The sequence below is a fragment of the Hipposideros armiger genome, unplaced genomic scaffold, assembly GCF_001890085.2.
Source record: "Hipposideros armiger isolate ML-2016 unplaced genomic scaffold, ASM189008v1 scaffold_491, whole genome shotgun sequence".
In the NCBI taxonomy this organism is placed as follows: domain Eukaryota; kingdom Metazoa; phylum Chordata; class Mammalia; order Chiroptera; family Hipposideridae; genus Hipposideros; species Hipposideros armiger.
In genome coordinates, this window is record NW_017731841.1 from 1,039,527 (window position 1) to 1,063,219 (window position 23,693).

At 38.5% G+C, this 23,693-nt stretch overlaps 1 pseudogene; it reads left to right on the top strand.

Moving 5' to 3' along the window:
• Window positions 1–2,451: 2,451 nt before the first annotated feature.
• Window positions 2,452–23,463, top strand: LOC109395873 (40S ribosomal protein S27-like pseudogene; annotated as a pseudogene).
• Window positions 23,464–23,693: the final 230 nt, after the last annotated feature.

The window sequence follows — 23,693 nt, forward strand, 5'->3', positions numbered from 1 at the left end:
AGTTGGGTTTCTGTTGTTTGCACTCACAACACACATTTGTCCTTGCATGATACCAAATGTTCCAGGTGAGTAAATAATCTTTCCCTAACTGGACACCCCCTAGGGGCCAGGAATGATGCTTCACATTCTGGTGTAAATCCCATCGAATGCATCCTGGTGCAGACAGATTGTATGTGTGGGGATGCTAAATGCTAACTTCTCTACATGCATTATCTCATTTAATTTTCACAAGACTCTTAGGAGGTAGGTGTTATAAACCTGATTTTATAAATGTGGAATTTGAAGCTTAGGGACCTGTCCAAGGTCATATAGCAAGTAAATGGAGTTAGGATTTGAACCCAGGTGTGTCTGATCCCCAAATCCACGGACATAATCACTGTTTTGTGCTGTTTTGAGAAACACAGACTCACAAACCCAGAGGAGGGACAGGACACTTAAATTGGCTAAGGAAGTCAAGGAAGGCTTCCTGGAAGAGGTGGTGCTTGAACTAAAAAAATTAAAAAAAAATTTTTTTTTTAAGCTGAGCCATCCTGCTACCTGTTGGCAGCTCAGCGGCTGCTCAGCTCGGGCTGGACTCAAACCGCTGTTGCTCAGAGCTCAAACTCTTGAGTGAGCTCTTAACCAACTGAGCCACTCGGCCGGCCCAAAAAATTTTATTCTTAAACTCAACTTTTTAATGGACATTTTCAAACCACCACAAAAGTAAAGAAAATATGAACTAAATCTTTAAGGAGTGAGGTAGAGTGGAGGGAGAGACACCTGGTAGAGCCTGGGACTGTCAAGCCATGTGGTGCTTTGGGGTACCACAGATAGCAGGTCTTGTAAAGTGTTAAGTGTGGTAAGAGGCAGCATGGGAGGAGGTGAGGCTGGAGTAGTGAGCACCCCACAAGAGCTGGGTTATTTAAGATAGAAGATGATGTTTCCCTATCTTTGTATTTCCAACCCCTAATTTAGGACAAAAAAGAAAACATCTGCACGTGGCAGATGAAGAAATTTGGTATTTTTGGATTTCCCCAGCACCAGGTAGGTAAATCATTATTTTCAGTTTGGCACACTTGGGTTCAAGAATGAGGACTTGAATCTCTCAGCACTGATAGTTTTAGGCAAGAGAGGGGAATCTGAGTTATTACTGTACAGTCTTGGTACATGACAAAGCCAGAGGACTACACAGGAGCTGAGGCAGGCGACAGAACTGGGTAAACCTGGGTGTGCCCTGGACTTTACAGCCAGGATCCCTGGGCAGTCATTTTCCTTCCTGGCATATTTATACAACAGAGGTGGATATTGCTTGGGTTTAAAAAATTTTTTATGGTTGGTTATAATTTCTGACATTGGAAATGTCCCACGTGCCACAGAGCAGTCAAACTTCCTAAAGAACAGAGGAGAAAATTTCCTGGTAGGTCCATAACAACAGGAGTTGTCACTACACCAGGCCACAGCCAGCAACACTGTGGACTTGGACTACGGACAGTTTTGCAATGTCTAGACTAATTGTCCATTCATTTATTCACCTATTTATTTGCTCTGCTCATTTGCTTCTGATTTATGACCCTATCTTGCTTCTGGTCACTCTTCTGCTCTGACATCCAGGTCAACCTGGATGAAGAGAAAAGATGAGTAGCCAAGATGGGAAGTTCTCGGACATGCCTTAATTTCCTTGCCAGCTTGTCTTTCTCAGGCCATTCTCTAAACAACGGTGAGCAAGGAAATGCAAACGACAATGGAAAGGAAAAGTCTTTTGGATTCCCAGGACAAAAGATCAAGTCAATCTAAGGCTGCACTGTCCACTATGGCAGTCGCTAGACACATATAGCTTTTAAATTAAATAAAATTAAAACTTTAATTCCTGTCACATTTTATGTGCTCAGCAACCGTATTAGACAGCACAGATATAGAACCGTATAAAACAATAGCATCAGCACAGAAAGTTCTGTAGGACAGCTCTTCTCTAAGGAAAAGAGACCAAGTTGGCCTCAGACATTTTGTCAGAAGCATTTCATGCCAGAAGACAATAGATGAACATATTTAAGATATTGAAGGGAAGATTGTGTGAGCTAAGGATTTTATTTTTTGCCAAACTTGACCTTGAAGCGTAAAGACCGAAAACTTTTAGGAATTTGTAAGAACTCCAGGCATCTAATTCACATGAGACCTGCCTGAGAAATCCACTAGGGAATGAGTTTCAGACAACTAAAATGACTGGGAATAAATCTATACAAGGACTAATGGTGAGGATTAAATGTATGTTTACCTGTAGATTTAAGACCAAACCATAGTTATAAGGGATATGGTATAGTATGTAACGGCTACATGCTCTAACAATGGAGATACAGTACAAATACCCAAACAAGCCTTTTTTCATGCTAGGTATGCCATGAGTCTGGCCCAGCCAGCCAGACCCACCAGCCCCTGTAGGCGAACAGGCCAGTGATGCAGAGAGGCAGAACCGTGATGCCTTCCGCCTGGCAGCTGGGGCAGCTGCAGCGAGTTACACTGCTGACGCAGAGGGGCAGGGCCTGGTATCAAGTGTCCAGTGGTGGCACCAGCAAAGCCAAGGTGGAGACTGCAGTGTTGTTACTGGCGACGTTTGTCCTCACGGAGCAGTTCTATGGTGAGACATAATTCTCCAGCCTGCCTGGTGGGTCCATAGTTACACAGTGTGTCCCCCAGTTTTATTATGTTTTAACCCTTTTTCTCATGGCCATTTTCAAATATATACCAAAGTCATAAGAAAAGTAAAATGAACCTGGTTGACCCACTTTCAACAATTACCAGTCTTGATTTATTTTTCTTCACTTTCTACAACCCCTGGATTATTTGGAAGCAAATCTCAGACTTTTCATTTCAACTGTATTTCAGTATATATTTGTAAAAGATGAGGACCCGCCAGATTATTACCACACCTAAAAAAACTAACATCAGTTTTTCAGTGTCATCTGATATCTGGTGTTTACGTTTGCTCTCTTATTTTAAATACAAACGATTACCTGAATAGGAATGCAAATAAGTCTATCCATTGTAATGGATTGATGTGTTTCATAGGTCTTCTTTAATGTATAGTTTACCCTGTTATTTTTAATTTTACTTGTATTTGTTGAAGAAACAGGGTTGTTTGTCCTGTAGAGTTTTCCTTTGTCCAAATTCCACATATTTTATGTCTTTATGTGTAAGTTAACTTTTGTGCCTTTCAGGGGTGTTTCATAATTTTTTTCATCTAGATTTGGCCATGTACTCCTAGGAATTTCCTTTCCCTTGTTGTAAATGAGATTTTAATTCTATTATAGCTTCTTATTGATTTGTGTGTGTGAGAGTGTATTATCAACTTTTGTATGTTTATTTTTTAACTGCAACTTTACTACATTTTTAAATTATTTGTAGTAGTTTTTCCACTGTTTTTTTTTCCTTATATGTACAAATGACTTGCAAATAGAGATCTTCCTTTTGAATCCTTTGTTTCTCTATTGCTTTTCTCTTATTTAATTGGATTGGTTAATGTCTCCAGAGTTAAACAGCTGTGGAGAGAAAGGACCTTCTGATCTTGTATCTAACTTTATTGGAAAACATTCTAGTGTTTCCCCACTAAGTAAGATGCTGGCCTTTAGGTTAAGGTATACACATACATACAGACATATACATTTAAGGAAGTATCCCTCACTTCGTCAGTCTTAATATCGTCTTCAAAACCATGAACATGCTTTATCTCTCCACTTATTTAGGTCTTCTTTCACTTTTTTTAGTAAAGTTTTGTAGTTTTTAGTTTACAGTCATATATCTTTTGTCATATCTATCCCTAAGTATTTCATGTTTTTGTTGCTATTGTAAACAGTATTTTTTAAAATTCAGTTTTGGATTGTTCATTCCTAGTATATAGAAACACAAACCATTTTTGTGTATTGACTGTGTATCATGCAACCTTGCTAATTCACTTATTAGTCTTAATAGTTTTTTGGTATCGTCCTCAGGATGTTCTACATAGATAATAAAGTGTTTAAAGAGATAATAGCACAGTTTTTCCTTCATAGTCTTTTAGTATGTCATTTTAAATTGATTTATTTTAAACCAATCTTGCATTTCTGCGATAAACTCCACTTGGTTGTGCTGTATTGTCATATATATGTATATATGTATATATATACATATATATATATTCAATTTGCTAAAATTTTGTGAAGAATGTTTGCACTTATATTCATAAGTGATATTAGTCTGTAGTTTTCTTTTCTTGTGATTCCTTTGTTTGGTTTTGGTATCAGTAAAATAGAAAGTGTTGTCTCCTCTTTAATACTCTGTAATTCTTTGTGCAGAGCTAGTATTAATTTCTCATTAACTGTTTCATAGAATTTATCAGTTAAGCTATCTGAGTCTGGAGTGTTCTTTGTGGGAGGATTTTTAACTACAAATTCAATTTCTTTAATAGACACAGGGCTTTGGTAGTTTGTGTCTTTCAAGGAATTTGGCCATTCAATCTAGGCTGTTTAATGTATTGGCATGGAGTTGTTCCTAATATTCTTTTATTATCTTTTTAATATGTGTAGAACCTACTTGATGCCATCTCTCTCATCCTGATATTAATTTGTCTTCATTCTTTTTTTCTCTAATTGACCTAGCTAGAGGTTTATCAGTTTTATTGATTTTTGTAAAGAACCAGTTTTGATTTCATTATTTTTCTCTATTGCTTTTCTGTTCTATTTTATTGAATTCTGTTCTGATCTTTATTATTTCTTGCATTTTCTTACTTTAGGCTTAAGTTGTTATTTCTTTTCTGGTTTCTTAAGTTAGAAGGTCATTGATTTGCCACTTTGTTTTCTAATACAGGCATTTAGAGCTATAATTTCTTTCTAACCATTATTTTAGCTGCATCTCACAAATTTTGATATTCTGTGTTTTCATTTTCATTTTCATAAAATACTTTCTAATATGAATTGTGATTTCTTTCTTGCCCATGGGTTTGAATTATGTTGTTTAGCTTCTAAATACTTGAAAAATTTCCAGAAAACTTTGTTAAAGATTTCTAATTTAATTAAATTCTTGATTTATTATGGTGAGAGAATACATCTTGTCTGATCTGAACATTTTTAATTTATTGAAACTTTTTTATAGATCAGAATATGGCCAATTTTGGTAAATTCTTGTGTACTTAAAAAAAGTGTAATTTGTAGTTGTTGGATGGTGTTCAATTAGGTGACGTTGGTTGATAGTGTTTTCAAGTTATCTGTATACTTATTGATTTTCTGTCTACTTGTTCTACCAATTGTTGAGAGAGAGGGGTGTTGAAGTTATCCAACTGTAATTGTGGATTTGTCTATTTATTCTTTCAGTTCTATCAGTTTTTGTTCATGTATTTTTTTAAAAAATTTATTTAAAAGTATAAGTTTCATGAATTACTCTGGGAAGCTTTTGTTCAAGAACTCTCCAATCCTTGTCAACTTGCACCGCTTGCCCTCCACTGCTTCATATATTTTTAAACTCTGTTGTTAGGTACACAAACATTGAGGATAATAATGCCATCTTGATGTATCGGACCCTTTATCATTAACAAATGACTTTCACGTTATTATAATCGTATTATAATCATGTTTTAAAATTGATTTTGTCTGATATTAATATAGCATTCCAGCTTTCTTTTGATTAGTGTTAGCATGATATATCTTCTCCCATGCTTTTACTTCTAACCTATTTGTGTCTTTATATTTAGAGAGTATATTTACAGACAGATACAGTTAAGTCTTGCTTTTTTTTTTGATAGAAAAATACACAGAGCATAAAATGCACATTTTAACCACTTGAAGTGTACAATTCAGTGCCATTTAGTATATATGCATGTAGTAATCTACCTGAAGATTGGAAGAGAACCCTCAGCAGATCTCTGCAGTGCTCTCTTCTTGGAATTCTCACCTCCTCCGTACTCTGCCCTGCTAAGTTTAGCCAGCTTGTCCTGCCTGAATTCTTAGCTCTTTCTCCTCAGTTCATGCAGAAAGCTCCATTATTGCTTCCATCCTCTTGGGGGGTCACTGTCCTATGTTGTCTGTTGTCCAATGTCTGAAAAACCACAGTTTCATACGCATTATTTTATATTTGGTTGCTTAAGGTAGAAGGGTAAATTTGCTTTGTTACTCCATGATGCCTTTCCAGTCTTTTTGAGAGCTTATTCTTTAAATGGTCCCTCAGGAGGGCTTGTGGAATAATAATCTCCGAGTTATCACCTTCTTAACAATATATCTATGGTCTTTTTACATGCAAGTCAATTTAGCTTGATATAAAACCTGTGACTCACATTTTTTGAATATTTTAAATATGTTACTACATTGTCATCTGGCACAAAGTGTTGCTATCAAAGTTTGGTGACAATGTGGTTATATTTCCCTTTCAAGTAATGTGGTCTTCTTGCCAGGATTCCAAAATAATTTTTTTTTTTCATACAGCCTAATAATTTTACTAGGCTATATCTTGAGATTGGCCATATGGGTTACTTTCCCTAGAATTGTGGTATGCCTTTTCAATTTGTAGTCACAAATTCTTTTATTTCAAGAATGTTTTCTTAAATTATACATCTTAGTTTTTGTACTTTTTCATTGCTTTCATGTGCTTCTTGAAAAGTCACTTATACATACATTGAAATTTCTTTGACTATATTTTATATCTATCACATTTCTTTAAATCCTTTTTTATCTTTAAAAATAATTTTTTTAAAGATTTTTTTTTTATTGGGGAATTGAGGAAGGGGAACAGTGTTGGGGAATTGGGAAGGGAAACAGCCAAGTTGTTGTCTTTCAATCTTAGTTGTGGAGGGCACAGCTAGCTCTGTAAATATATTTTTAAACCATGTCTTTTTAGTTTTTGTTTATCTTAAGGCATTGTTGTGTTTGTTCTTTCTTGTGTTTCTTCTATTGTAGTCTTAATTTTTTTAAATAATTTTTTCTTTTTTTCTAATTACATCCTGAGTTCTGTCATTTCTCTTTTCAAGCCTTCCTATTTATTCTTCAATCACCTCATTTATAAGATCTTTTCCTTTTAATTGATATTGTTCTTTAATAATTTTAAATCATTTTTATGATACATTTTAGCTTTTTCTTAATATTAAATTATGATTTCTCTCTTCTATATGTCTTTTTGGTATGTGTCATTTTCTATAAGGATATTTGTTCTCTGATTCTTATATATTATTAATATCATATATTCTTATAATACTCCTTATCACCTTCTTTCCTTAGAATAAGCTTCCTGTGGGATTTAACTGATTTTTTTTCTATTGCTCACTTTTTAATACAATGCATTTCTTGTTTTTAGCGTGGAAATGTGTGCTAGAATAGCTTTTTCAGCTTCATTTCTGTAGCGCTCCCTCTTATGTTGTTTTCACAGTGATTAAAAACATGGCCTTCTACTTTCTGAGATCTGTCTGCTCTGTTCCTCTCCTCTATTTTTATCTGGACCTTCATTTTCCTTTGCTTCTATTGTCCCTGTCCTCTTCAATTTGTATTCTACTCCAGCCTTTCTTCTCAGTGTGGACTCTTGTTTTGGAAAAAAGGCTTTGGTTTGTTAAATGTCGTGAGTTTATAGGGCCCATTCTGTTCCAGTGCCATCAGCTCTATTATATCATGATCTTACTGCGTTCAGCCCTATGAATGATCCAGAGGTCCTTCAAAGCTTTCCCGCTTTTGATTGCTCTTCTCAGATTGGCCCAGAGTGCTTTCCAGTTAGTTCACACTGTTGACTCTGGGTTATTCTGTCCATATGGGCATCAGAAGCCCAGTTACCTGCCTATACTTTCTTCTGTACAGATGTAGATACTATGCAGTTCTTGTAGCTACCAGTGGGTTGTTCCCAGCCACTCATATTAGAAGATTCTTGGGGAGACCTTATCATCTAGTTTTGTTGTAGATGCTGTCTATGGGTCTTTAGTTTTGGTATCTTGGTTGTTCTGTTTATGTGGGACAATTTGGGAAGAATAAAAAATGTCACTACCATCTTCTAAGAATTCCCGGTGCGTTTCCTATTTTTGTTTATTTGCATAAGTCAGCTACAGATATTTTCTGTTGCTCACCAATAATAGCCTGGACTGATATAGAAGTTTTAATTGACTGGAAGTGCAAAAGAAGTGGGGCATGGCTCCCTAAAAAAGGGTTAGAAGATTGTGATTTTAGTCCACATCAAAGAGAGCAGAGCACTTTGACCATAGGAGGTGATGATCCTTTCCCCTCTACTCTGGTCAGCCCTGGGTGCAGCATTGCGTCAGCTCTGGACACCAGGGTTTTAACAGACACTCATCTGTGAAGTGTGTTTAGGAAGGAGAGGCGTGTCAAAATCATGCTTTCCAAGTAATGGTTGAAGTAACTACCAGAAACATTTAAGAGGGAGAAGAGAAGCTTTAGGGACAATATGGCTATCCCCTTCAGATACCTGATCATGAGAAAGGAAATAAATAGACTTGTCTGTGTGACCCCAAAAGATGGACCTTCGGTTAAGGGGACATTATAGAGAGATAGATAGTTCTACTTAAAGAAGAACATTTTTCCAGTTGGAGCCTGTACATACATTTGGTGGTTACATTGTAAAGATGGTACAACAGCTACCAGAGTTACACTAAATGATGTCTAAAATCCCTTTGCAACTCTAAGATGAGCTTTCCCCAACTCTAAATGCCTGTAATATGTGCCTAACATTGTAATAGGTATTGTTGAGGCTTAAGGTTGGTTGTGGAATTATAGAAAACTAAGTGACAGAACTTATTCTCAAACAACTGATGATTTAGTTGATAAGATTTGATTGATGTGTCCATGAAATAATAAACAAATAAAAGAGTTCACAGCTATAATTTTCTGAGTGCTGCTGTATGCCACTGTCTGCAAACATTACCTCATATAATCCTTACAGCAACCCTATAAGATAAGTGCTGTTATTATCAATTCCACTTGATAGATGAGGCGTCAAGAAGTGAAGAAAGTTGTCCAAGGCTCTATGGCTAATAAGTAGCAGACCTGGGATTCAAACGGCTTTATTTATCTCCAAACCTGTGCTCTTGAACATTTCAGTAGGAAAAAAAAAAAAAGTAAGATTTTAAAAAATAAATTGGCATCATATGACTCTAAGAGTGTTGCAGAGCCAAGGGAAAGAATAATATGAATTGAAGACTTCTTATATTCCAGGTACCATGTAAAAACCATCTAATCTCATCCTCAAAATGCAATAAGAACAATAATATTTTCACTAGCCTAATGGATCAGCCAGGACCTTATCAGGATATAGAAACCATGTCCCATCATTTTCACAAAGAGAAATTAACATAAAAAATGTTAACCAGGTTATAAAGCTGTTAGTTAGGTAACTGAAAAAGCAAGAAGAAAACTAAGTTATTGCGGAGATAATGACTGCTGGAAGCAGCTACTATCCTAGGGCTAGGGGAAGGAGGGAAGTGATTAGAATTATTAAAATGTAAGAGCTTGGAGGAGAGGACCCGTGGAACTGAAGCTCAGACCTCTGGAGCCTGGGAGGAAGAGAGGTTTCTCGTCTGGGGTTTGTCCTGAGATGCAGCACCAAGAGGCTGCTGGTTCTGTGAAGGTGGAAAAACTGTAGACTGGATTCCGCTGCTGCTGCAGGAAGCAACTGCTGAGGCAGGGTTGAAGAAGAGTTGCTGGAGGCGGTTGCTTACAGAATGGAGCAGCAGACACGGTGAAGCAAGTCTTGTCCTCCTCCCCGAGCTCTGCAGCCTCCCTCTAGCGCCTCCTATTGGCTGAACCTAATATAGACCCCCCTGGCAACACAGGAAAGTGGCTGCACTCTCAGCCACGACATCACAAGGCAGAGGAGAGAAGGGTGGCGTTTTAGCGTTGAGGAAATGGAGGCTCAGAGAGCTAAAGGCACCTGCCTCAAGTCTCAGGGCTGGGAACCACGCACACTCCATGCCACCACCCAGCCTTTTGCATGTGCTGGTGGCTTTTATGACCACTTTGCTTGTTTCCGAGGTGGCACTGGGGCCCGCCTAGCCTCCTTCTGCCACTTCTCTGCCCTTGGCAGGAGCTCTCACCTTGATGGGCAGCACAGCCTGACATGTGGACTTGGAGCTCAGCACGCTCCCAGGAGCCATGGGGTGCTCTCTTTGTGTGCCTATCTCCCCCACCCCAGAACCCTGTAATCTCTCCTGACATATTCCTTGGCTTGGCCTTGGCCCCTTGTTCTAGCAAACCTGGCCTGGCCATGGTGACTGCCAAGTGTCTGCTTAGCCTGCCTTGATGTTGGGAACGAAGAGAAAAGCTGACCCAAGCTGTCTCCTGCGTCTCAGAGGCCTCAGGCACCATAGCCGGGGCAAACCCCTGTGGCAGCTTCCCAGGAAACAGGCCTGGAGAGGGGTTTGGACATGCCTTGGCCCATGTTGGAGGGAAGGGATACTTCCCAAGGGACAAGGAAATCTGCTCAGGGTGGTAGACATGCAGAGGGGGGAGCCTATTGCTGTTTATCCATCCCATGTAGCCACACACACACAAACCCCAAAAACAAACATGTATTAAGTACATACTATGTGCCAGGCATGGTGCTTGCCCAGAAATGCAGTGCTTATGATCAGAGCAACTTCCCTGCCCTTATGGTCAAGTGCAGGATATAGATCATAGCCGAATAAGGAATTGAGATAGGCATGAATTTCAAGCTCTCAATCCCAGGTGTGCAAAAAATGTAACTTTAATTTTGTATAATTCACATTAATTTCTATTTTGAAACTTCATTTCATTGGAAGGGCAAATCCTGAATGGATCGAGTTAGTTTGGAATTCTCTTTCTTTTTCTAGGCTATGTCTATGTGCTGGGAGGCTTATGCAGCTCCATGGACAACCAACCTATGCTGCGGGGTCCCTGGGTGCAACCCACCACCCTGCAGGCCCAGCTGCTCTCTGGGGTTCTGTTCAGAGTCCCTCCTTGAGCCCTATGTCTCCTCAGCTCTGTTTAAGAAGGCGGGCAGCAGGTTGTCTCCCTGAGACCTGCCCTGGACCTGTTCTTCACTGGGCCTTGGTGAATATCCCAGAAGTACAATCCCCCCAAAGCAGATGAATCCCTAACTACAAATTATATCGGAGCCATGAAGAAGAGGAAGAAGGTACTTTGGTGGGAGAGGAAGCTTGTTTCAGATGGGAGGAACCAGAAAGTTCTCTCTGAGGAGGTGACATGTGAGCCAAGGAGAAGCCCAAGAAAGACCTGGAAGGATCAAGAGGAAACAAGAGCAGGTGTGAAGGCTCCGAGGTGGGAGTGAGTGACGTGATCCGAAGGGTCCAGGGCAGCTGGTGTTCAGGAAGCCTGGCCAACAGCCCTCTGAGTTCACTGGGGCCCATGAGAGAGGCTCCGACTCACAGGGAGCAGGTGTGTGCTCTGTGGCTCTCCTGTGACTGCTCACACCATAGAAATGCTAGAAGTTTAGAGAACAGTGCACAGTTTACACACAGCTTCAAGCCATCTGCTGGCGCTAATTTTTCTGACTCTGGGGTGGGGTATTTTCTCCTTCGAAACCCTTCCTGACCACCTTCCTAGGAAAAAAAGATCCCGGATTCTCACCCCCGCACCTGAGTACCACCCTGTAAGATTGGTCCAGCTTGTCTTCTGCACCCCATCTCCCTCTCACCTTGAACTTTTCCTTCCCTGACCCTAAACTTAATGTTCCCCTGTCCTTCCCCAAACCCACTTTCATCACTCTTAGGGTGATGAAACAGTGAAAAACAATGAAAACGTTCACACTAAAACTGAGGAGCTTGATTTGTCAGCACTCCCAGGAACATTTGCATTTTAAAGATGGCTTAAGTCAGAAGAACTCAAAAGAATGGTGGAATCTGGGACATTAGACAGAAACATTCTTGAGGCCTTTAATTTGCATCCGTGGGCCTGCTTCCTCTGTACACACATATGCACACTCATGTACACACGTACGCCTGTCGTCCTCACTTCCCACTCCGCAGTCGCCTCTATCTCCCTACTCCCCTCTGGAGGTGCTCTCCTCACTAGCAGAAATGTGGCTGAGTGGACCCAGGACACCAGGATACATCCAGGGTGTGCTCTGCAAAGGCAGACACAGGGAATGAACCTCAGATGAGAGACAATCATTTAGCTGACATGGGGCCAGGCACTTGACATGGTTTTTTTGTTTGTTTTTTTTTTAATCCTTTCCAAGGCCCATTAAAGTAAATATATTATTGTCCCCATTTTACAGATAAAGAAATTGGGGTACAGAGATATTAAGAAATTCACCCATCTCAGCAGAATGAGTATTCTGTCCGTCCCCAAACCCCTCTCCCCACTGCCACACTCTGCTGCCTTGCTGTGTGTCCTGGTGCCCAGAAGGTTCAGATCTGGGTAGGGCATGACAAAAGGCTCTATGTTGTTCTTGGGACAGTCTATGAATGGTTTTCAGGGACAGGGCTCAATCCATTCTTGGCTCTTTACCCCTGGAGCAAGGGTCAGGAATTTCTGCAGGAAGCATCCAAGTATCAAGTGTGATGCATTCTGATAGCTCCCCAGGTGTGTAGTGACAACCTGGTGGAACAGAGCAAGCTGGGAGAATAGGCCCTTAGCCAAGGTATCCAAACCACTAGAAAATGGAAAGAACTCAAGTCTGTGGTTTTCCTGATGCATGAACAGGCAAGGTTGGGGGTGGAGGTGGGGACGTAGGCAGCACCTGGGCAGAGTCTGCCTGACACTCAAGGGAGGGATGGTAGCTACCCCTCCTTCTTACCTGCACTGTGTCCTTGGGACTCACTTCTGCCCCCAAAACAGAGGGCAAAGCTAGGAGTGGCTAAACCCCATCTCAGTTCCAGCACACCTAATGCTTAAAGATTAATGAAAATTGGACTGTGAACCACAGGGCACAGGGTTTGATAGAATATATAATGAAATAAAAAAGCATGACGTGTGCTTTTTAAATGAATTTATACCTCTTTACCAAAATAACATTCAACTATTTTGGTTGGAAAAATTAGCAACAAGTAGATGTGTGTGACGTTATTTGTTCAGAATAGAGACAATTCTTGGAGCAAATATGGATTCATAGGCCATTTGCAATTACTCTGAGCTCCCATCCACAAAGAAAGCCTCCCTCAGTGTTATGAGGTGTCCTCCTATACCTCTGTATCCCCAGGTCCATGGCCCACAGGCCAGGAATCTTAGCTATCAGGGTTATAGTGATATCCTTCCCTGAGCTCCTGTGTAGCCTTAGGTAAGTGACTTAACTCCTGCATGCTGCAGCTTCCTCATAGGGGCACATGGGATAGAACGAGATACTGGCCATGAAACACATGACTAGGAAGACACAGGCCTGTGGCCTCAGAAGCTATTCCCCTCTTATTGTCACAGATGGACAATCATATGTCCTTTTTTTGTTATCATTATTAAACCTTCAGACTTGGAAGGGGAGAGAGAAAAGCAAAGGTTCCTTCACAGAGGAGATTTGATGGCCAGGATGTTTCTGCATCAATGTTCCCAGGAGAATTTTATCAGGGAAAAAGTCAGCCATGGACTCAGTCACCTTCCTGAAACTAAGGACTATCTGGTTTTCCCTTCAGCCTTACCAGGGGCTGGATCAGGTCCCAGGGGCACTGTTAGATTAAACAGGAAAGTTACCCAGAGCCACAGGAAGTTGATGGAGCCAGAGGATGAATAGGAGACACAGAGGCCAACTTCCCTTGTTTATTTCTCCATTCATTCCATTACCAAGCTACTGAGTAAATCTTTCCTGCTGCTTGTTCTGGACTGGCTTTGTGTTAGGTGTGGAGGCTGCAAAGTGTTTGAAGACCTGTTCCTGTGGTCATAGAGTTCTCTGTTTGGGGATCCAGACATGCCCATAGCTTATTATAATGTAGTGCAATAAGTTATATAATTAAACAAGGCACAGGAATTGAGGGGAGGGCCACCTAATCCACCTTTTTGTCAGAGAGAGCTTCCTGGTGGAAGTTACAGTGGAGCCCACCTTGAAGAAGAGGTATGGTTCAAAGCATGGGTACAGGAAGAGCATGCTGGGTAGGCAGCTGGTAGGAGGGCTTTGCTCATAAGCAACATGGCCTTGTCTAACGTGGTGAGTACTGTTCAAGTTGAAGCCCCGAGTTCAGAGGAGACGGGAATCACAATCCTTGGGCTTATTGCAAGTGGGCCATGACTTTATGTAATTTACTTGCTCAGAATCACAGGTGGGAGGATACCAGTGGGAGCAGAATGACTTTAAAATAACCTATGATCCTGGAGGCACTCCGAGCTTCCCAACTTGTGCTTCTTTTGTTGTCCTATAGAGTTACCAGTTGGAAGTTTTTTTATTTTGTTTTTTTTTAAATTTTTTATTGAGGAATTGGGGAGGGGAACTGTAGGGACACAGTACTGGATTGCAATGTTGTAGGGCACCTGCTCTGAAAGGTCAGAGCAGGACAGCAACTTGGGTATGTGTCAGCCGAAGGTGGATGGCAACGGCTTAAGGAATGAGACAGGAAAGGGACAGTACGTACGCAGGCCGAGGACAGATAGTAGAGAGTAAGCAGAAGTCAAGACAGAACAAGGAGGCTCTCTATGGACTGATTGCTTACCCCCCGCATACCCTTATTACACAAATCCAAAATAGGGCTTTGTTTGTCTCCCTCAATAAAAGGAAGATGCGAACAACCTTCAAGGTCTTTGCATCGGGCAAAGTCCCTCCACTCACACATCACTGTGTACTTCTTTTCATCATCGGTCTCATTGTGGGTAGCTTCCCCACAGGAACAGTGTTGGGGAATTGCGGAAGGGGAACATTGTGTTTTTCTACGACCCATCAGCTCCAAGTCAAGTTGTTGTCCTTCAATCTTTGTGTTGAGGGCGCAAGCTCAGCTCTAAGTCCAGTCGCCGCTTTCAATCTAGTTGCAGGGAAGCGTAGTCCACCATCCCACGAGGGAGTAGAAACTGTAACCTTGTTGTTAAGAGCACGCACTCTAACCAACAGAGTCATCCGGCTGCCGGATGACAGCTCGTGGCTGATCGGCTCAAGGTGCCGTGTTCAAGCTTAGTTGAAGGGGGTGCAGCCCACCATCCCATATGGGTGTCGAACTGGCAACCTTGCTGTTAAGGGCGTAACTCACTGGCCCATGTAGTAATTGAATCGGTGACCCTGTTGCTCAGAGCTCATGCTCTTAAAAACTGAGCCACCCCGTCAGACTCTGGAAGTTTTTTAAAGATTGCATTTGTCTTCATACTTGTGCTTAAGGAGAAACTTTGTGGTAGTTCTGTTTCTGTCCAAGGTGAAGAACAAGAAAATTCATGAATATGAAGGATTATTACAAGAACAAGAACCAGATTTACCATTACTTTTAAAAAATCAGGTAAGATATTTGAAACAACAGCTTTGAGACAATCAATATCAGGCAACAAAGATCAGTGATCTCTGATAAATGGGAACAAATGAGGTAAACTCTATAATTGTGCCTGTTTAATGCCTTAAGAGAATTCCTAGGACATGATGCAGAGAAGAGAAACCCAAGAAACCCTGGAAGACTCCTTGGGTTGAGATGGTCCTGAAAGTCCAGGGAGCTAAGGCAGCTAGAGTTCACAGGACAGAATGCCAGAGAGGAGAAAGCTGGTCCCGGAGAGAGCTCTAGAGATATGCAGAGGGCCCTGCTTGAGTATTCAGCAGAGTACTGAATGCTTTTGAGGAAAATACCCAACTTTAAGGAAATAATTAGAGGTAACAGTGCCCCACACTCATATACACAGGGTCAGAAATAGTGCCTGTTCCCTTTAGGCAGGTTGCGAAGCTTTACAATTTACAATGCATTAGGTACAGTATTCAGAAGGGACTTGCCTTGGTGGTGGGGAAAAATTAACCTTAAATTAAATATGGACCCACCTAAAAAACTGTAAAAGCAAGACCTTAAAGAATCAAAGTGTTTTCAAGTAACTCAACTACAACTCAGAATAAATCTCAAGAATATTTATAGGAATACTAAAATATCGAGCACCCAATAAGATGAAATTAACATTGTCTAACATCCAATGAAAGATTACCACACATTTAAAGGAGCAGGAAAATACAACTCATAATGAGAAGAAAAGTTAATCAACTAAAATCAACCTAGATCTGACACACAATGTTAGAATCAGCAGAAAAGGATAGTAAGACAGTTGTTATAAACTGTCTTTAGTATGTTCAAAAAGTTAATTAGAGATATGGAAGATATAAAAACACCCAAACTGGGCTTCCAGAATAAAACTGCAATGTCTGAGATTTAAAAAAAAATACAGTGGCTAGGATTAGCAACAGAGTAGACATTACAAAAAAAAAAATTAGTAAACTTGAAGACATAGCAATCAAGCTATACAAAATAAAATAGAGACAAACAAGAATAAAAAAATGCAAAGAGCATCTGTGATCTATGAAACAACTTCAAGTAGTCTAACATAAGTGTAATTGAAATTTCCAAAAGAAAGAAACAGAGTGAAAGAAATATCTTAACAAATAATGGCCAAAATTTTTTCAAGTTTGAATAAAACTATAAACACACCAAACCAAGAATATCAATGAACTCCAAGCACAAGATACATAACTAAAACCACACTAGGGTGCATCATAATTAAGTTGATCAAAACCATCAATGGCCGAGTGGCGCATTGGTTAAGAACTGGCTTGGGATGCCAGAGAGCCCCGGTTTGGATCCCACATATGAGGGCCAGTGACACTGCCCTCCACAGCTAAGATGCTGAACAACAGTTCGACCTGGAGCTGGGCTGCTGTGGGTCACCGGCGACAGCATAGGCTGCAGTCCCTGCTGCAGCGAGTTGCCATAAGCTACCATGTGTAGCTGGCAGCCAGCGTGAGTGGCCAGCAGCCACCGTGAGCGGCTGTCCAGAGGCCGGCGACTGATCTGCCTCGCCCGGGAAGAGTGCAATGATGGTGCCAGCGTGGGCCAGTGAAGCAACATTCTCCACAACTAGACTGAAGAACAAAACAACAGCAACTTCTCTGTTCCCCTTTCTCTGATTCCCCAGCGCTGTTCCCCTCCCCCAATTCCCCAATAAAATCTTAAAAAAAAAAAAAAAAGATAAATCTTAAAAACAGTCAGGGGAAGAGTTATGCTATGCTACATATGAACAAGGGTAAGAATTGCTTTAAATATTTCATCAGAAAAAAAAGCAAACAGATAGTGGAGCAAAATATTTTCAATACTTAAAAGCAAAACACAAAAAAATCATCTTGGAATTCTATACCCAGAAAAAAGTCTTTAAAAACTAAGGTGAAATAAAGGATTTTTCAGACATAAAAAGCTAAAAAAAAATCATAACCAGCAGACCTGCACTCAAAATATTAAAGTCCTTTCAGGCAGAAGAAAAATGATACTAGTTGAATCCACATACCATGTGAATCCACACAAAATATTTAAAAACATCAGAAATGTTAATTGCATGGATAAATATGTAAGATATTTGTCTTATTATTTAAATGTCTTTAAAAGATAAATTTAAAATAGTAACAATAAAAAATATTAATATAAACAAAAATAATAACAATGTATTGTAGGGGTTATAACATATGTATTATATATGTAAAATGTATGACAACAATAGCATAGTTTGTAAGTATACTATCATAATGTTTTATACTATATGTGAAGTAGTATAATATCACTTGAAGCTAGATTGTTGTAAGTTAAAAAATGCATAAACCCTGAACAAACACAAAATAACAAAGCAAAGAGTTATTGCTAATAAGCCAACAAAGAAGATAAAATAAAATCATAAACATATTTAATTAACTTAAAGAGATCAGGAAAAGAATAAAGAGGAATAAAAACAGTTGGGACAAATAGAAAATAAATAATAAGATATTATATTTAAGCAAAAACATATTAATAATGACATTAAATGTAAGTGATTTAAACAGCCCAATTAAAAGACATTGTCATAGTGTATAAAAAGGAATACCTAAATGTGCTGCATATAAAACAGACAACTTAAACTTAAAGACACAGGGCCAGCAGAGTGGCTCGTTGGTTAAGAATTGGCTTGGGAGCGCGAGCTCTGAGCAGCTTGGGATTTCACATGGGCCGGTGATGCTGTGCCCTCTACAACTAAGGTGGTGAACAACAGCTTGACCTGGAGCTGAGCTGCCATGAGTTGCCGGCAACAGCATAGGCTGCAGTGGGGCTGCAGTGGGCTGCTGTAAGCTACTGCAAGTGGCTGGCAACCAGCATGAGCAGCCATGAGCCGCCATGAGCAGCCATCCAATGGCAGGCGAGCGATTGCCTCACTCAGGAAGAACGCAATGATCACATACCAAAATGGGCCAGTGAAGCAACATCCTCCACAACTAGACGTAAGAACAAAAGGACAGCAACTTGTCTGTTCCCCTTCCCCGATTCCCCAATAAATCTTAAACAAACAAACAAACAAACAAACAAACAAAACCTTAAAGACACAGATAGTTTAAAAACGATGGAAAAAGATATGCTGTGCTAACACTAGATTAAAGAAACCTGGAGTGGCTCTATTAATATCAGGCAAGATAGATTTCAGGGCAAAGAATATTGCCATGGGTAAAGAAGACCATTTCATAATGATGGAGTAAATTAATCAAGAGTCCTAAATGTTTAGACATTTAATAATAGAGCTTCAAAACATATGAAGCAAAAACTGATAAACTACAAGGAGAAATCGACAAAAAAGTCAGAGATTTCAATACTACTCTTTCAATAATTTATAGCAAAAGTGGATAGAAAAGCAGTAAGTTTATAGAAGTCTCAAGTAACATTATCAACTAACTTGATCTAATTGACATTTATAGAACACTCCACCCAACAACAACAGAATACACATACCTTTCAAGTGCACATGAAACATTTATGAAAACAAGACAATGTTCTGGGCCATAAGTCTCAATAAATTTTTAAAAATTCAAGTTATATGTAGTAGGCAGAATAGTCACTCCCCAAAGATGTCTATATTCTAATCCTGGCAACTTGTGAATATGTTAGATCACATGGAAAAAAGGGAATTAAGGTCGTTAATCAGCTGACCTGAAGATCGGGGATTATCCTAGCTCAATGTCATCGCAATGTAATTATCATGGTTTACTTATAAGTAGAAGATGAAAGGAGCGACAGAACCAGAGATATGGCAGCTTGAAAAGGATTCGACCCAACATTTCTGGTTTTGAAGATGGGGGAAGAGGTCCATGAACCAAGGAATGTGGGCAGCCTCTAGAAGCTAGAAAGGGCAAGGAAACATTCTCCCTTAGAGCCTCCAGAAAGGAATGTAGCCCTGCTGACACCTTGACTTTGGCCCAGTGAGACCCGTGCCAGACTTCTGAACTACTGAACTAAAAGATAATAAATTTGTGCTGTTTTAAGCCATTGTGCTTGTGGTAATTTGTTATAGCAGCCATAGAAAACTAGTACACCATACTCGTACAAACATGTTGGAATTAAAATATAAACTAATAACAGAAAACCCTCAATGTTTGGAAAGTAAAAAACACAATTTATAGATCAAAGAAGAAATAAAAAGAAATTTTGGACAGATTTTTGTAACTGAATAAAACTGAAAACACAACATATCAAAACTTATAGGATATTGTGAAAATAATATTGAGAGGGAAATTGACAGGATTCAACAACTATGTTAGAAAAGAAGGAAGGTACCTCAGCTTCTGCCTTTAGAAACTGGAAAAGTAAGTGAAGGAAATAAGAAACACCAGGACAGAATTCAATGAAATAGAAAACAGAAAATAAAGAATATCAATGAAATCAAAAGATGGTTCTTTGAGAAAATCAATAAAATTAATGAACCTCTACCCAGAAAGACCAGGAATAAAAGCAGATACATATTACCAATATTAAGAATGAGAAAGGTGAGATGCCATTACTACAGTTTCTACAAACATTAAAAAGATTAAAAAGGAGTATTATGGATGGCTTTATGCCAATAAATTCAACTACCTAGATGATTTGGATAAATTGTTTGAAAGACACACATGACCAAAGCTCACTCAAGAAGAAATAAATAAGCAGAATAGCCTCATATCTATAAAAGAATTTGAATTTTTGGTTAAAGAAACACACACACACACACACACACACACACACATACACACACACACACACATACACATACTCCAGGCCCAGATACTTCAGTGGTTCACTGGTGAATACCATCAAACATTTAAGAAAGAAATGGTACCAATTCACACACTTTTCCAAAAAAATTGATTCATTCTATGAGGCCAACATTACTGTGATATAAAAAAATAAAGATAAAAACATTCCTAGGAAAGAAAGTCAAAGACCAATATCCCTCATACATACATATGCAAAAACTTTAAACAAACATTCAGCAAAGTACCATATTTTACAGTGTAAATGTATACTTTTTTTGCCCAAATTTGTGAGGGAAAACTAAAGATGTACACTATACATGGGTAGTACTAATTCTGTATCTATATAAATGTTTTTAATTCTTTTATTTATGCTTACCAGTTAAAAGTGTAACTCTAGAAATCAATAATGATATCCGTATGCAAAATAATATCCTGGAATACAATAATCAGTTTTGTTGAATTTATGACGAACTTGCAATGATGAAAGTTCTTGACCTTCTATGATGTGTAAATATCATAAATTTGTTACTGGTACATAAAACTTGTTGTACCTTGTGTCTGTCCTTGTGTTTTGTAATTATTTGTTACATAAAATTTCTTGTACCATAATATGTGAAAAAATACATGCTAAAATTTCTTTATAATACAAAAAACAAGTACCTAAATGCAAACAAATAAAAATTTGAATTAAAAAATTAAAACAAGATTTTTTCCCTGAAAGTTTGGGCCAAAAACATGGGTACATATTATACATGACAAAATATGATATATCCAACGATATAACAGATAACACAATTAGGACTTATCCCAAGAATGCAAAGTTGATTAAACATTCAAAATCAACCAGTTTTTATTTACACTTCACCATAATAACAAACTTAAATATATATATATATATAGTTATATATATATATAGTTATATATATAAGATATATTATATATATATATAACTATATATATATATATAACTATATATATATAATCATTTAAACAGATCAGTGAAAGTATTTGGGAAAGTCCACCATTCATTTCTGATAAGAAAAAAATTTTAGTAAACTAAGAATACAATGACACTTCCTCAACCTGACAAAGGGCATTTGCAAAACCTATTGCTACCACCATACTTAATTATGAGAGACTGAATAGTTTCACCCTAAAATCGGGAAGAAGAAAGGGCTATCTGCTCTCACCACATCTATTCAGATTCTAACCAGTTTCAAAATAAATAGGCAAAATCAACCAATCAATCAATCAATAAATGATAGATAGATAATAGATAGATAGATAGATAAAATAAAAGTCATCCATGTTGGAAAACAAGAAGTAAAATGTCTTTATTTCTTCATTTACATTTGACATGATCATCTATGTAGAAAATCTGATGGAATCTATGAAAGAATTATTAGAACTAATAAGTGAGTTTGGTAAGGTTGCAGGATGCAAGATCAGTATATGTGAATAAACTCTATTTCTATACGCCAGCAACAATTAGAAACTGAAATGAAAAGGTGTGTGAGACTTGTACACTGAAAACTACAAATTATACTGAGAAAAATTACAGAAAACTTAAATAAATGAAATGATATAACTTGTTCAAGGGTTGGAAAACTCAGTTGTCAATTCTTCCTCACATAGATCTATGGATTCAACACAACCTCATTCAAAACCCCAGCAGGCTTTTTTGGTAGAAATTGACAAATTGATTCTAAAATTCATATGGAAATGCAACAGATCCAGAATAACCAAAATAACTTTAAAAAAGAAGAATAAAAGGAGGACTAACACTCCTATTGCAAAGCTGCAGCAATCAAGACCAAGAGTTGGCAGATTTTTTTCCTTAAAGGATCAAATAGAAATAATTTAGGCTTGTGGGCCATGTGGTCTCTGTCATCACCCCTCAGTTCTGCCATTATAGTGGGCAAGCAGACAAAGACAATATATAAATGAATGGGGGGTCTTTGTTCCAATGAAACTTTCTTTACACAATAAACAGCTGGCCCATGGGCTGTCATTTGCAGACCCCTGACCAAGACGATGTGGCATCACTGTCAGGATAGACAAATAGATACATGGAACAGAAGAGGGGGTACATAAGTGGGTCCACACATATATAGACAACTGATTTTGACAAATATGAAAAGGCGATTCAGTGAAGAAAGGGTAGTTTTGTCACCAAATGGTGCTACAACAGTTAGATATTCATATGTGAAAAAACACTTTAACTTGTACCTCACACACTATATAAAAATTAATTCAGGATGAGTCATATTCCTAAACCATATTTAAAATTACCTTAAGATGTACGAGAGACCTAAATGTAAAACTGTTAAAACATAAAACTTCTAGAAGAAATCATAAAAGCAAATCTTTGTGATGTGATATTGGGTCAAACAAAGATTTCCGTGATATAACACCAAAAATATGATCCATGAAAAAACAATTTAATATACTGGACTTCACGGGAATTAAAAAATTCTGCTCTTTGTAAGATACTTTTAGAGAATGAGAAGACAAGCCACAGACTGGTAGAAAAATATTTGCAAGAATATATATCTAATAAAGAACTTGTACTTAGAATATATAAAAACTATCTATATATTGAAAAATATATAACTATATTGAGAAACTCAATAATAAAAAAACAACCCAATTAAAAAGTATAGGCAAAAGATTTAAATAGGCACTTCACCAAAAAAGACATGAATGGCAAACAATCACATCAAAAGATGCTCAACATCATTAGTCATTAGGAGAATGCAAATTAAAACCACAATGAGATACTACCTATCAGAATGGCTAAATTTTTTTAAAAACCAACCATACCAAGTATTGGTGAGGAGGTGGTGGAACACATATGCACTCTTGCGGGGAATGTCAAATCATACACCCACTTTGGAAAGCAGATTGGCAGTTATTTAAAACATTAAACATATACCTGCTGTACGATCTTGTTATTCCACTCCTAGGTATTTATCCAAAAGAAAAAAACAAAAGGAATATATCCATACAAAGATTTGTACACAAATATTCATAGCAGCTTTATTTGTAATAGCCCCAAGCTGGCCAGAACTCATATGCCCACTAAAGGTTAATATAGAGAGATCTGGATGGGTGGGCTTGTGAAAAGGTCAATATCAACCTTTGGCTAGAGATTTGCTACATCCATCCTTGAAAGAGGAAAGTAAAAATCATAAAAAGAAATGACTAGTTCAAAGTCCAAATTCTTATTTTATGGAAGTAAAATGTCCAGGTTGCTATCAGATCATAGTGGTGTTCAGCCATGCTCAGAGGGTGGTTCTTAATGTAGGTTCAGTAGTGTTGTGCCAGCTGACAGGAGGAAAAGCCAGACTCACAGAAAGGTGCTCATTTAGAATAAAGCAACAGGGCTAGCCGAGTGGCTCAGTTGGTTAAGAGCTTGCTCAAGAGTTTGAGCTCTGAGCAACAGTGGTTCGAGTCCTGGCTGGAGCTTGAGTAGCTGCTGAGCTGCCAACAGGTAGCAGGATGGTTCAGCTAAAAAGGATTTTAAAATAAAATAGATAAATTAATAAATTAATTAAATAAAATTGAAGAAAGCAACATGAAATGATCCACATAGCTTTCTGAATTTGGGTTCTATTGCA